The 12,321-nt window shown below is 36.3% G+C and overlaps 1 protein-coding gene across 38 annotated transcripts in view; it reads right to left on the bottom strand.

Moving 5' to 3' along the window:
• Positions 1-12,321, bottom strand: part of TENM4 (teneurin transmembrane protein 4) — a 1,535,912-nt gene that overhangs the window by 825,971 nt on the left and 697,620 nt on the right. The gene's annotated exons all lie outside the window — the stretch shown is intronic.

Here is a 12,321-nt window from a genome sequence, read left to right on the forward strand (position 1 = left end):
TGCCATTGCTTATCAGGCTAATCAAGAAAGAAAATATTTTCTCCTGTTGCCCTGTCTCTTCGCATGAGGCTGTTTTCTCTTTCCTTACACTTTACATAGAAGCTCTGAGAGACAGAGATTGTCATTTTAATCTGTATTTTTCAGTGCTTACAACATCAACTCATGACGAGGGCTCGAGGCATTACAGTATATATAAACAGCAGTAACAAAATAAATATGATGGCAATTCCCAAGCCATGGCTTGAAAAAAACTACCTGGTCACTTCACTTTTCTGGACCTTTATTCATTCAAGGTCAAGGAGGTCAAAGAGTGGAGCTTTTTCTGTAAAATCTCTCAACCTTTCCTAACCCAAGTAATGTCTGTAAGTTCTTTTTATTGTTCCTTGTCACATTACAGTTCCGCACAGTTAAAAAATATCATATAAGCTACAGTTATTATAGTTATTAACATTTTATGGCCTTGTTATTCATACCGTAAGCTCCTTAAAATTAAGTGGTGCATTTTAAGAGAGCAGCATGTACTTAATTGATTTCAATGTAAAAAGGTTGTCCTACTTCAGAGGTTTCGAGTCTTTTTCCTTGGGTTTTGTTTCTGTTAATGATGACAATAATAATTTTATGTCTTTAAGAGAAGTTACACAAAACACAGTTTTCTTACTGTGCTATCTATCTGTTCTTCGTTTAAACATCCATGCCTCTTTCATAATCAGACATGATGGAAAGATTTGCAGTGTTCTGAGCTACCTGTTCATGCACATATCCATATCTGCTTTGGAGTACAATGTCATGGATTCATTGGGAGTATAATTGTTATTGAATTATGCACCTTTGCCATGGTATGAGTATATATCCTCGGAGAATTATCAGGAAGTTGCTGATGTCCAATGAAGGAAATTTATCTTACCTAACTTTTAAATGCCTGTAGAGCAGATACTTGTATCTACAGTAATTTCTTTAGATTCTGCTTCCAGCTGCTGTAGGGAAACAGGGCTCTGCTAACTTGAACAACCTTAGGAATACAGGGCATCTTAAGATTAACCTCCCTTTAGACATGCCCTCTTTTTTTTGATTTAGTGGGAATACTAAAGTAAAATAGTTGAGGAGGTAATCCTATGCAGGTCTTGTTTGGTGGTAGTGTCTTTGTATGATGAAATTTCTCTGTGACCCAAAATGTAAATGTTTATCAAATATTTCCCTTTTAATGTTGTCCATTTTCTCTACAAAGGGACAGGGACTACCTTATTCTAAGTGCTTATACAGATGCGATCCCAGAACTCTTAATTCACCATCAGGAATTGTAATCACTGGGACATAAAACTAAACCATTCTGGTCACTCAGAAGTACTGAATAGCAACTTCCTTATCTATTCTGATTGAAAGAACTTCAGACACCTGCACTTGGACAATGTAAGGTTTCTATGATTTCTATGAGATCAAGAAGGACAAAACCAAAGAGAATGAAAAAAAAAAAACATAGGCAATTGAATTACAGAGCAGTGATAAAGTCAAAATAGTATATGTTCACTTTATCTTTCCCAGAATGCATGAGTCACTACTATTTTGATATTTCAGTGTACTGGCAGAGATTGATGGAATAGGAAATGGCTACTCATGCATTCATTTTCATAAAAGAGGGCAATGAGAAAGGAAAGAAGTACAAAGTAAACTAATTTTTTCTACATCACATACCCATATACCTGGCACATTTCTGCCCTCTTGGCAGCTTCTACTGTGGACAAAGCCAGGAGCTGAATGTGGCATGGCTGTTGCCAAACATGCAGAGACCAACAGAGGGCTTGTACTGTAACTTATGAAACACAGGTAGCGTGTCAGGACAGTGTCTAGAAGGTCATGTAACATCTGCCTGTATGTTCCCATTGAGCTGAAATCCCCAAATATACGCAAAGATTTAAAATACATTACTGTATGGCACGGATGTCACTATGGTTTAGTCATGGACTTGGCAATACTGGATTAATGCTTGTCCTCAATGATCTTAAAAATCTTCCCTAATCTAATCAATTCAATCATTCTATGATTCTAAATGCAGTATTTTCACAATCTATAACATATTGTATCATTCATACAGCTTTATTTTTTCAGGAAAACTCAAGTAATTTAAGACTACCACTAGCTCTCTTTCTCTCAAAAGAAAAGAAATTTTTAATTTCAACAGACTTTTTTTCCTTGTTCTTCTTCAAGGGTATTGCATAAGCACATGTAGGTCAAAGAGAGAGCTTCTAGGAAGAAAAGTGTCTGCCAAATATTTTTGAGCAATGTATTAACATTATTCAAATTCCTTTTAAAGAGCAGTCCTCCCCCCCGCAGTTTCTTCTTGACAGGTGTCAGTTGATGAAGAGATGAATGTGGGCGTGGGTGTTCTTATCTAAAAGGATTTTAAATAATGTTACTGACATTATTTGAATCAAAATTGCTGCCTAAGTAATGTTACAAGGAGTTTTGTCTTTTAAAGGGTATTCAATTATGTTATATTTCTCAGTAACCCTATCTTTCATACTCACTTCTCCCCTCTATGTAGGACACATGGATTTGTATTTTCCTGGGGTATCAGATGCCATAGCAGCACATGATGGGTCACCGTTATTAAATTGAACATTTCACAAACACTGGTCTATAGAGAGACCAGTGAGCTTGAAGGGTCTGAAATGCTGGCTTGGTTCATTGTGCACCTGTGACAGTTAAGTAACTTTGTGGCTGTGGAGAGATCCAGGTCTATAAACATTGAGTGATTGGGTTTGCACTTTAAGAAGTCCTTTAAGAAGAGCTGAGGAATAGCAGAGTATTCCCATCAGAGAATTTTAAGTGAACTTAAGATAACTATATTTATTCTCTGTACTTTTTCTCCCCCTGCATTTCTTTCTGATCCATAATTAATTAAAAAAAAAAAAGAAAAGAAAAAGGAAGTGATTTTCAGCCTCTCTGAGTGGCCCTTTTTGCAGTAAAACCAATAGCATGTTTTTTTCCTTAAACTTGCTCTAAAATTAGAAATAATAAACCTTTGATGTTCCCATTGAATTTAATTGTGCATATCTTTTGAGATGTCAGCCAAGACACTGGCATAGTTTTATTACAGAGTGGCAGATGACATGTTTGAGAAAATTCTACATTTTAATAACTGTTCAAAACTAGATGCTGTTGTTAATAAACACAATAATTGTGTTCTACTCGGTTCTTTACAAGGAATAGAATGTGTAATAGAGAAAGTAATAAGATTCTTTTGAAATCTACATCTGATTCTGCTCGTAATTTGTTACAGAATAGATCATCACAGAAAATTTAGGTCTTGTTGCTATAGTGTCTGTAAACTGATGCAACGATGTTAGTATTAGAGGTGCTTGGAGGAAGACCTCAAGATCAAAATATTTTTCCTAATAAGGGTTTCTAAAACTTGAAATGCTGTGGAACTGGAAGTATTTTTCAGAAATTATTCATGTCCTGTATATAGAAGGGGAAAAAAAAAAAGGCATTTTAAGTCCCTAATGGAAAGAGTATAGAGTTTGCTAGACAATCAATATAACTGTGATGGGTCATGATTGAAAACAGTTGCTTGCTGAATATTTGAGAGATACTGGTATAAGTATATGTAACTTAAAAAGCACAAAACAAAAGCTAAATAAAATTATTCTTCCATAATAAAAATTCAGAGAAACATTGAAAATGTAAGATGCTTAAAAACCCCCAAACCTACAAAAGTCCCCTCTTTGTATAAATTGGATCACTTTAGTAAATTTTTTAGATATGTGGAAGAATCTTTCAGCCCCTAAAGAATGTTTTCTATTCATTGTGTATTTCTTTGTTCTGTATTGAATTAATCTGTAAGGAAAAACAATCTATTAATACACTTTCTCTTTCATAAGATGAATTTATGTGAGGTTTATAGATGCTGTTCAATGTGATTATGTTATTAGCAATATGCTGGCTGACTGTGTAAACAGATCAAAAATTATTTTTGCATGTTTTGTGCGATTTAGAGATTTCATTTTTGATATGTATGCAAATATTTATATAAATGTGGCAGAAAAAAAGATTCCTAGGTGATTTTCTATTAGACAAACAATTACTTAGGCAGGCAAATATGCAATGGATGGCCAAGGAAGGGAGGCAGTGAACATAGCAAAAAGTAGAATCTGGAAATTTGTGTTTGAAAGAAGCAGACCTGATGCCTCTTTTTCTTCTTTTTTTCCACAAAAGTCCATAGAAGATAAGTTTTTCTAAGTGTTGAGAAGGCTGAGATGACCCCAATTTGTTCTAAAATGTGGAATTATTTTGGATGATTTAACTTCACCTTTTCATCCTCGATAATGACTATTTGTCTAGTGTTATATCTTTGTGAGGTTCTGTTCAGATATGATGAAAAAGACATGAGTTCTTTCTCAGTCAAGAAAAAGAACAAGAGACAAACGAAAGTAGGTGGGGAAAAAGGTTATTACAAATAAAGGTAATTGGCTTGCAATTGCACATAAATTTCAGAACACCAACTTAGCATCAGGACAGAGAGAAAAAGAGGAATAGTTTAAGTGCTAAAAAAGGCATTTGAAAGTGAGGAAAGTAAACCTCTGCTCAACAAAAGTGCGCTAAAAAACTGTATGTGAAAAAAATTGGAAGACTTGGAATTGAGAGTTTCTAACAGTCTACAAATCTTAGTAGGCCCTAAACTTGTCATAAGACTAGGATAAAAGGAGGGACTTCAGATCCCTAGGTCATTCCCTTATATTTTTCTCCACTCCACTCCACTCCACTGCTTATGTCTTTGCTTGATATGTAGTGCCTGGAAATGCAAAAGACAGACAGTGTCTAAGCTGTGAGTCTGTGATAATTCATTTGTTTATGATCCCAGCAGACCGCAAAGAATAAAAAGAGAGAAAATGCTCTTCTCTGAAGGCTGTCACACACAAAGGACTCATATGATTATCTTCTACGTGGTGTCTTCCTTCAGACAAAGTTGCTAGCAAGAAATTAAAAGATCAGCAGATCAAAAGTTTGGCTTCCAGTCAGTGTAAATTTGGAAGAAAGGTTTAGAGATGCGTTACAGAGAGAAGTCTCTTTGGTCACTCCAGTTCTTTGTACACCCTAACTCACAGAGTCTTTTTTAGGAACATAAGCTATGTCTTGAAGTTGGTTCAAAAGTAATTTCTCCATTAATCTTCCAGGTCTAGAGTTTTTCTAGTACTTGTTTTTCTTTGCATAGTTGCTAATTCAGTCACAGTTATGTCCAGTTTAAGACTAATTTAACTTGTGGTTCTAGTTCTTCTTCCCTGATATTTTCCCATCCAGTGTATATATAAAGAGGATTCACAAACTGGTCTCACTTTAATAGAAGTTTCTCACTTTCTAGACATTCCAAATAGACCTCTAATACATCAGACTTTGCACATGCTCCTGCTCAAGCTCATATTTTCAGATGATGCCTTTGAAGACTTTTTCTGTACCACCAAATCTGTGTTACCATTAAAACACATAGCTTCCTGTAAGCATCATATTATTCATCCTATCTTCTTGCTCTTCCAGCACCTATGAGTCTTTTCCTCACTTTTCCACAGAAGACTGCAGTTATGGTGACATGTGCATTTTTCACCTCTATGCTGCACTGCTGTTTTTCGTTGCATATATTGCTGAATAGAAGAAAATAATGTACAGTCTCAGCTAGTTGCTGACCTCCCCCATGTATCAAGATGAGGCGAAACATATCTGTTGCTCCCCTGGCTGTTGGTGAACTCTGCTCTTCAAAGCAACTCATACATAAGGCTTCAAATACCTTAGAGATTTCCTTTCTAGGTACCTCAGCAACTACTGGAATATTTTCTAACTATTTAAGCATAAGTCATACAGCTGGCAGGAAAGAAACCCCTTTCATTGGAGATGAACAGGGAAACAGCAGCACTGGATTGAACTTCAGGAAACATCAGCACTAGATTAAGCTACTTCATGACTGACAGAATCAAGAGGTTTCCTGGCTTGATTAAAATCTTCCATAGTAAACAGAATGGAATTTGTGCCTACTATCTTCACATAAAAGTTATCTTATCTGGCATACAACTTTGCCCATCAAATACCTGCTAAACACTCATATATAATGATGGCAACCACAATAAAGACAACAGAAATACAATATAAGCTCTACTCATTAGAGCACCAATCACAGAATTTTTGCTTTTCAGATCAGTGCATTTTCTTTTAAACAGGAAGAACATGAATATTATAGTGGTCCATGACATTTGCAGGGATGTCCAAAATGAATATTTTGTAAAATCAAAATAGAGCTTTTCTGGAGTCCAGCTGGTGTTTATTAAGCTCTTCCATTAAAAAAAAAAAAAAAAATGCTAGGACCTTTTCTTGTGTTTACAAGATGAAAACGAATGAAGATACATAGCCAAGCAGGAAGCAAAGGAAAAAAGGAATTAAGATATTCTCTTTTTTAAAATACATGTTTTTTTAAAGATTTTTCCCTTTTTATTAAACCAAGGCATTCTCTGTAAACAGAGGTCTTGCAGGGTGGTATCTGGAGGGAGTTTCAGGGAATTTTTAACAAAGAGCTGCGTATTTTCTTTTTTACATTACAAAAGATGGAAAAGTAAATAATTGATCAGTAGTGATCATGTGAAACTCACGGCCACAAAACAGCCTGGCCAAGCACCTATCAGGATTCCCAAGGACATGTCCTGTGCTGCAACATGCAGTGGTAGAAGAGTCAACTAGTGTGCACAGATGTTTGCAAGAACGCTGCCTACAACCCAACAAAAAATTGAAAGATAAGGGCATCGGGGTTTTTTTCCTACTTAGCAGTGCAAGGACAGCAAGGAGAGACCCACATCCAGTGTATGCATATCTCAATGCACACAGGTAGGAATTAAGGGACTGCATGTGGGTACCCACAGTAGTACAGCCAGCACATCTCCAACAGGAATGTTGTGAAAATGGGGAAAACAGCTCTGAGAAAAAGGATGTGTTCGTCTAACTACAGTGTCCTTGGAGAAATTTTGTGCTTTCAACCCAGAGAGGCTGGGGGAGTCACCATCCGTGAAGGTGTTGAAAAGACAGGTAGATGTGGTGCTTAGGGACATGGTTAAATGGCAGACTCGGCAGTGCTTGGTTAACAGTTTGATTTGATAATCTTAATTCTTTCAGTCTAAGCAATTCTATCATTCTGTGGTTATATAACTCTGTCTGCATGGGTGCATGTGGGTGTGATTAAAACTTTTGGGGAATAGTTATGGGAGGATGTCTCAAAAAGCGTAGGTGTTGGTTAGCATTTTACAAGTGTCAGATGTTGCGGTTTATTTGTGTTATTGCTGAATTGATCCTGATTGTATAGCTCACTAATTGTGAGATAATGATGTATCATTAATGAATTGACATACCTCCTTGATACTGATTTGATTTAACTACATGAATTGAGCAAGGTTTTCTTTCCCTGCAACACATGGGAAAGGAGGAACTGGTTTAGAGGCACAGTAATTAATTAATCTTGGAACAAAAGTCAAATTTAAAGATAACATGCAGGGGTGGCGGGGGCGAGGGGGATGAAAAACAAAATTTCTTCTTAAAATTTTTATTCATAGTAATTGCACTAATCTTCAAATTGGTGCCTAATGACAGGATGCTTCCAGACCCTTTCAGCTAAACAGAAACAGAAAGCCTGTCAGAAATGGCTTTCTCAGGACATTTCTAGCTCATTGTCATACAGAAAAGTAGTGGTTTCAATCACTCAGGTAAATGTCTACACTTTTTACTTGGTAAATCACCCTGGCTTCCTAGTTGGAGATATTCAGGCCAGATTTTGGCTCAATACTCCATTTCATGATTTCAAGTCTGTCTCTGGCTGAATTTCAGAAGCATATACTGAGTGAAAGATAAGTACAGATCAACAAAAAGATAAACATTAATAAAGTTAAATATGAACAGAAGCTTCTATAATGGCACTTTTTTGCACATAAACAAAGTAAATTAAGGTGTCAAGCTGTGAGATGTCTACCAAATAGGCTACCCAGTAAGTACCAGAATTAAAAGTACAGCCAGAAGTGATGGAAAAGAATACACAGAAGCTTAAAAATATATAAATAGAAAGATAGAAAGACAGCAAAAGAAGTTGAGAATTCAGAAGTACACCAGAACACCCACTGAGTTTGTTTTGAACTAATCCCATCAATTTTTATTTTTATTTTATTATTTTTTCTAAAAACTATAACCACTGATTCTTTCTTGGTGGCCTTTATGCCTCTTTTAGCTACTTAAAAAAAACATAATAAAAGAATTACAGCATAGCACCACCTATGGTTGATAAAACTCCTCAGAACAGCAGTGTTGAGGCCTAAGGCTGTACTTAGGAGAAAGTGGACTTTTACTTAAAAATATTAAAGAAGACCTGAAGTAGCAGTAATGGGAGGGGTGTCTCATATGTAAAACCTGGGTTGCAAAATTAATATCTATTGTTAGGGCCACATCCAGGAATGAAACTACACAAAAAGTGTAACCAAGTGAAGTCTATCTAAAGTAAAGGAGAAGGAAAATATTCCACTGACACAGGGGAAGAATAAACACAATACTAATACGAACTTTCGAATAGCTACAACAGATGAGTCAGGATACCATCACATTGCAACACCTTAAAAAATATCAACTTCAGCAAGCCTTGCCACATCTAGCTGTAAACAGTGATCTATCTTTTTGGAGGTTTCTGTGAAAACTTTAACTTCTTAAAAGAAATACTCTTATTATGCAATAAGTTCAAAGAAAGGTAAAACCAAAGCACTATTTTGCCTAACTGAGAAATGAAATCAAAAAAGCAACAGTTACTGAAACATGCAGATAAAATTCTTGGCCAACTCCTTCTTAAGTGATACACTTTTTCTGCTTTTTCTTTTCTCCTTAGCCTTTTTATACCTAGTCTTTAAGAGGATGTATACCTGACAAGCCTGATACTCTGGTCATAGTTGTTTGTTTTAAAAAAGACCTAATTCTACTGTTGCACAAAGAGTTATTTCTTTGTTCACTGAATTACACCTGCTTTGCTTCAGTATGAATGAAAAGAGTTTTAAACTGCTTCTGAGGATACAACAGAGGCAATAACAAAACTGCAAGAGGGTATACATCAGACAGACAGATGAGATGTCAATCCAGGGTTCTGGCAGAAGAGGTTGCCATGGAATTACAGATACTTTGTAGATGTGAAAAATGTTATTTTGATGTCTCTTGAATTGGATAAGGAAATATTTGTCAGTAAGTTTGGAGCTTGCCTCATCAAGGTTTCTAAAGCTAGACATGATTCAGAAGACTGAGAGACCCTTGCAGTCTGAAATCTCCTCATGAGGGGAAGAGGACGGGCAGGCATTGATCTCTTCTCTGTGATGGCCAGCGACAGGACCTGAGAGAATGGCCCAAAGTTGTTTCAGGGGAGGTTTAGGCTGGATATTAGAAAAAGGTTCTCCACCCAGAGGGTGGCTGGGCAAGGGAACAAACTCCCCATGGAAGAGGTCACAGCACCAATCCTGACAGAGTTCAAGAAGTGTTTGGACAATGTTCTTGGGTACAAGTTGTGATCCTTGGGGATGGTGCTGTGCGCAGCTGAATGTTGGACTTGATAATGATCCTGATAGGCCCCTTCCAAGTCAGGATATCATGTGTGACTCTGTGTTTGATTTTGATTCAGGTTCTGCCTGTGGTTAATAGGAAAACAGAGACATCCTCAAAGGTCTGGTTGTGTTCATTATTGTGAGTACTCAGATTGGGATGTTTTTCTAAATAGCTTCCCTCTGCTGAATACATATAGAAGGAATCTCATGTTGGCCTAAAAACCTAATTTTTCGTGGTGTAAACTCAAGTAAAATGGATTTTACATTTCACCTTATTTTAGGAGGGAATTACTTGGCTTTGTGCTTTGTCTCTGAAGGCTAGAATACAGTCAAATAGGTCCTAGATAGTCCATCTGAGTACAGAATCAATTTTTGACCAGGTGGAAACTCCAAGTTTAAACAACATAAGTAAGTTAAAAGCAACAGCATCTTAAGGACTGTAAAAAACTGAACCTCCACTCTGCAAGATGTGAAAGGATTTGGGTAAAATATTCTGTGACACCATTTTGGATATTTCTCTTGAAGGGAAGGCATACATTACTCATGATCAGGTACTGAACAGTATAATGGTAAACTAATATCCCCTTCAGTTTAGGGCTATATTTAATAACATGCCTCAACATCAAATTTCTTTTTAGCCAGTTGGTTTCAATGTAGCTCATCTGAGAGGAAAATGAAGTTTGTTGCAGAAGTATCTGTTCATGTATGTGTAACCTCTGAGCATGATTGCTGTAGTTTAGCTGTGGGGAAAAATATTTTACTACTTTTGATCATACCAAAAAGAAAGAAAAATCCAGGGAAGGTGACAGCCTTGTTCGTCAAATGAAGACACACAATCTTCAAGTCAGTGAACGATGCCAAGTAATGGCATGCAGAAGATCATTTCAGTGACATAGAGAGAAGAGGAAGAATACTTCTTTTGTTAATTACAACAATTAAATTCTGATGGATGGAACATTTAATGGTACAAAATAATTACAGAAGGATTGCCTAACTTAGTTATTTGACTACTCAAGAATTTAAGAGAGAAGCTTTTCTACTCTGCAGGATGCACTGTTCTGTTTCCATGCATTTTCAAGTGCTGGTAGCAAAGATGAGCAAACAGCTGATTTGGTTATCCTAAAGTCCTTGAGAAATAGGAACCTGAATCTGGGCCTCATGGGTATCTAAAAAACCCACAAGAGGCTCTTTTGCAATTTCTCAGACACTTCAAGATGGGAAATGCCCAACTCCACAAAACAGCCTGTTATAATGGGAAGAATATTTACAAAGGCGTGTAGCCATAGGACAAGGGGGACTGTATTCAAACTGACGAAGGGCAGGCTTAGAAGAGATATTAAGTAAAAATTCTTCCCAGTGAGGCTGCTGAGGCACAGGAACAGATTGTCCAGGTAAGCTGGACATCCCTGGAAGTGTTCAAGGCCAGGTTAAATGGCGCTTTGAGTAACCTGGTCGTAGTAGAAAGTGTCCATAGCCATGGCAGAGAAATTTGAATTAGATGACTTTAATGTCTCATCCAACCCAAACTGTTGTATGAACCCTTTGACATCAACAGTAAAAAAAACAGTTGCAAGTGGCTGCAGGTTATAGTTCCAGTCTGAAAAAAAGCAATACAGCAGGATTTTTTCTCATCAGTAGGCACAATCACCTCAGCTAAAGAGAGAAAAAGTTTATATTGAATATTCTGAAAAAAACAATAATCATATTGTGTTTCTTTATCTAACTCTGAAGTTTTCAGAAGACAAAGCTTGAAACTTAAAAAAAAAAAAATATCAAAGGAAACTAAGTAGCCTGAATTAACATCAGGAGCAAAATGAAATCTTTTCTGAACCAGTGATTATCAAATTACAGACCTGTCACTATAATATCCTGAAAGGGTCAGCACCTTCTCTTGTTCCTGACAGACAAAGAAACTGTGACAGGCTTGATCAATATTTCAGTTAACAAAACAGCTATCTAATAAGAGGACTTATGACAGAAAAAGGTTTCTTTCAAAGCAATAAAATAAATATTTTTAAAATATGTGTTTTAATTTCCTTGTTTAATTTTCCTTTTCTAATTAGTTTAATAGTTTTCATTAGTCTGAATTTTCTTTTTTCAAGCTTGAGATATGTGTGTTCAAGACTAAATTTCCCAAGATGTGCAAAAAAGGAAAATCAGAAGGCTGTGTAAAGTAAAACAAGAAAATGTTTCATTATCTATCAGTTGTAAAAGGATAACTATGTTGAAAGGAATTTTTAGCACATTAAATGCATGTCCATGATACTTTCATGTGATGAAACCTTTTGTCCCATCTGATTCTTAGAGAATAACCCAGGGGTTACCGGACAAAGTAGGCAGACCTGTGCAGCAGAAGCTAATATCCATTGTTAAATTATTTTCCTTATATTAGTGCTGTTTGAATTCCAGCTGATGAAACTCCACAGAAGCATGAGCAATTTTATAATACTTTTAAATATTGCAATGATTTCTTTTAACCTATCAGCACCCTATTTTAAAAACCAAATCCCTTTCCTTTAGGTTTCAAAAGACCTCCCATGGAAGTAAATTTCAGTTCAAGGCAAATTCATGGAGTCTGACCATTGAAGTCTTTCAGTCTTTCTTCTTTTGGAAGCAAAATTTATTTATTGTACAAGGGTGGGTTCTCTTAAAATGGAAATGTATGCAGATGCCAGTGGTACACTACAATAAGAAGAGCACTGAAAGACAGCTGTGCAGACCTTGATGATAT

This window comes from Taeniopygia guttata, chromosome 1 (assembly GCF_048771995.1).
Source record: "Taeniopygia guttata chromosome 1, bTaeGut7.mat, whole genome shotgun sequence".
Taxonomy (NCBI): Eukaryota; Metazoa; Chordata; class Aves; order Passeriformes; family Estrildidae; genus Taeniopygia; species Taeniopygia guttata.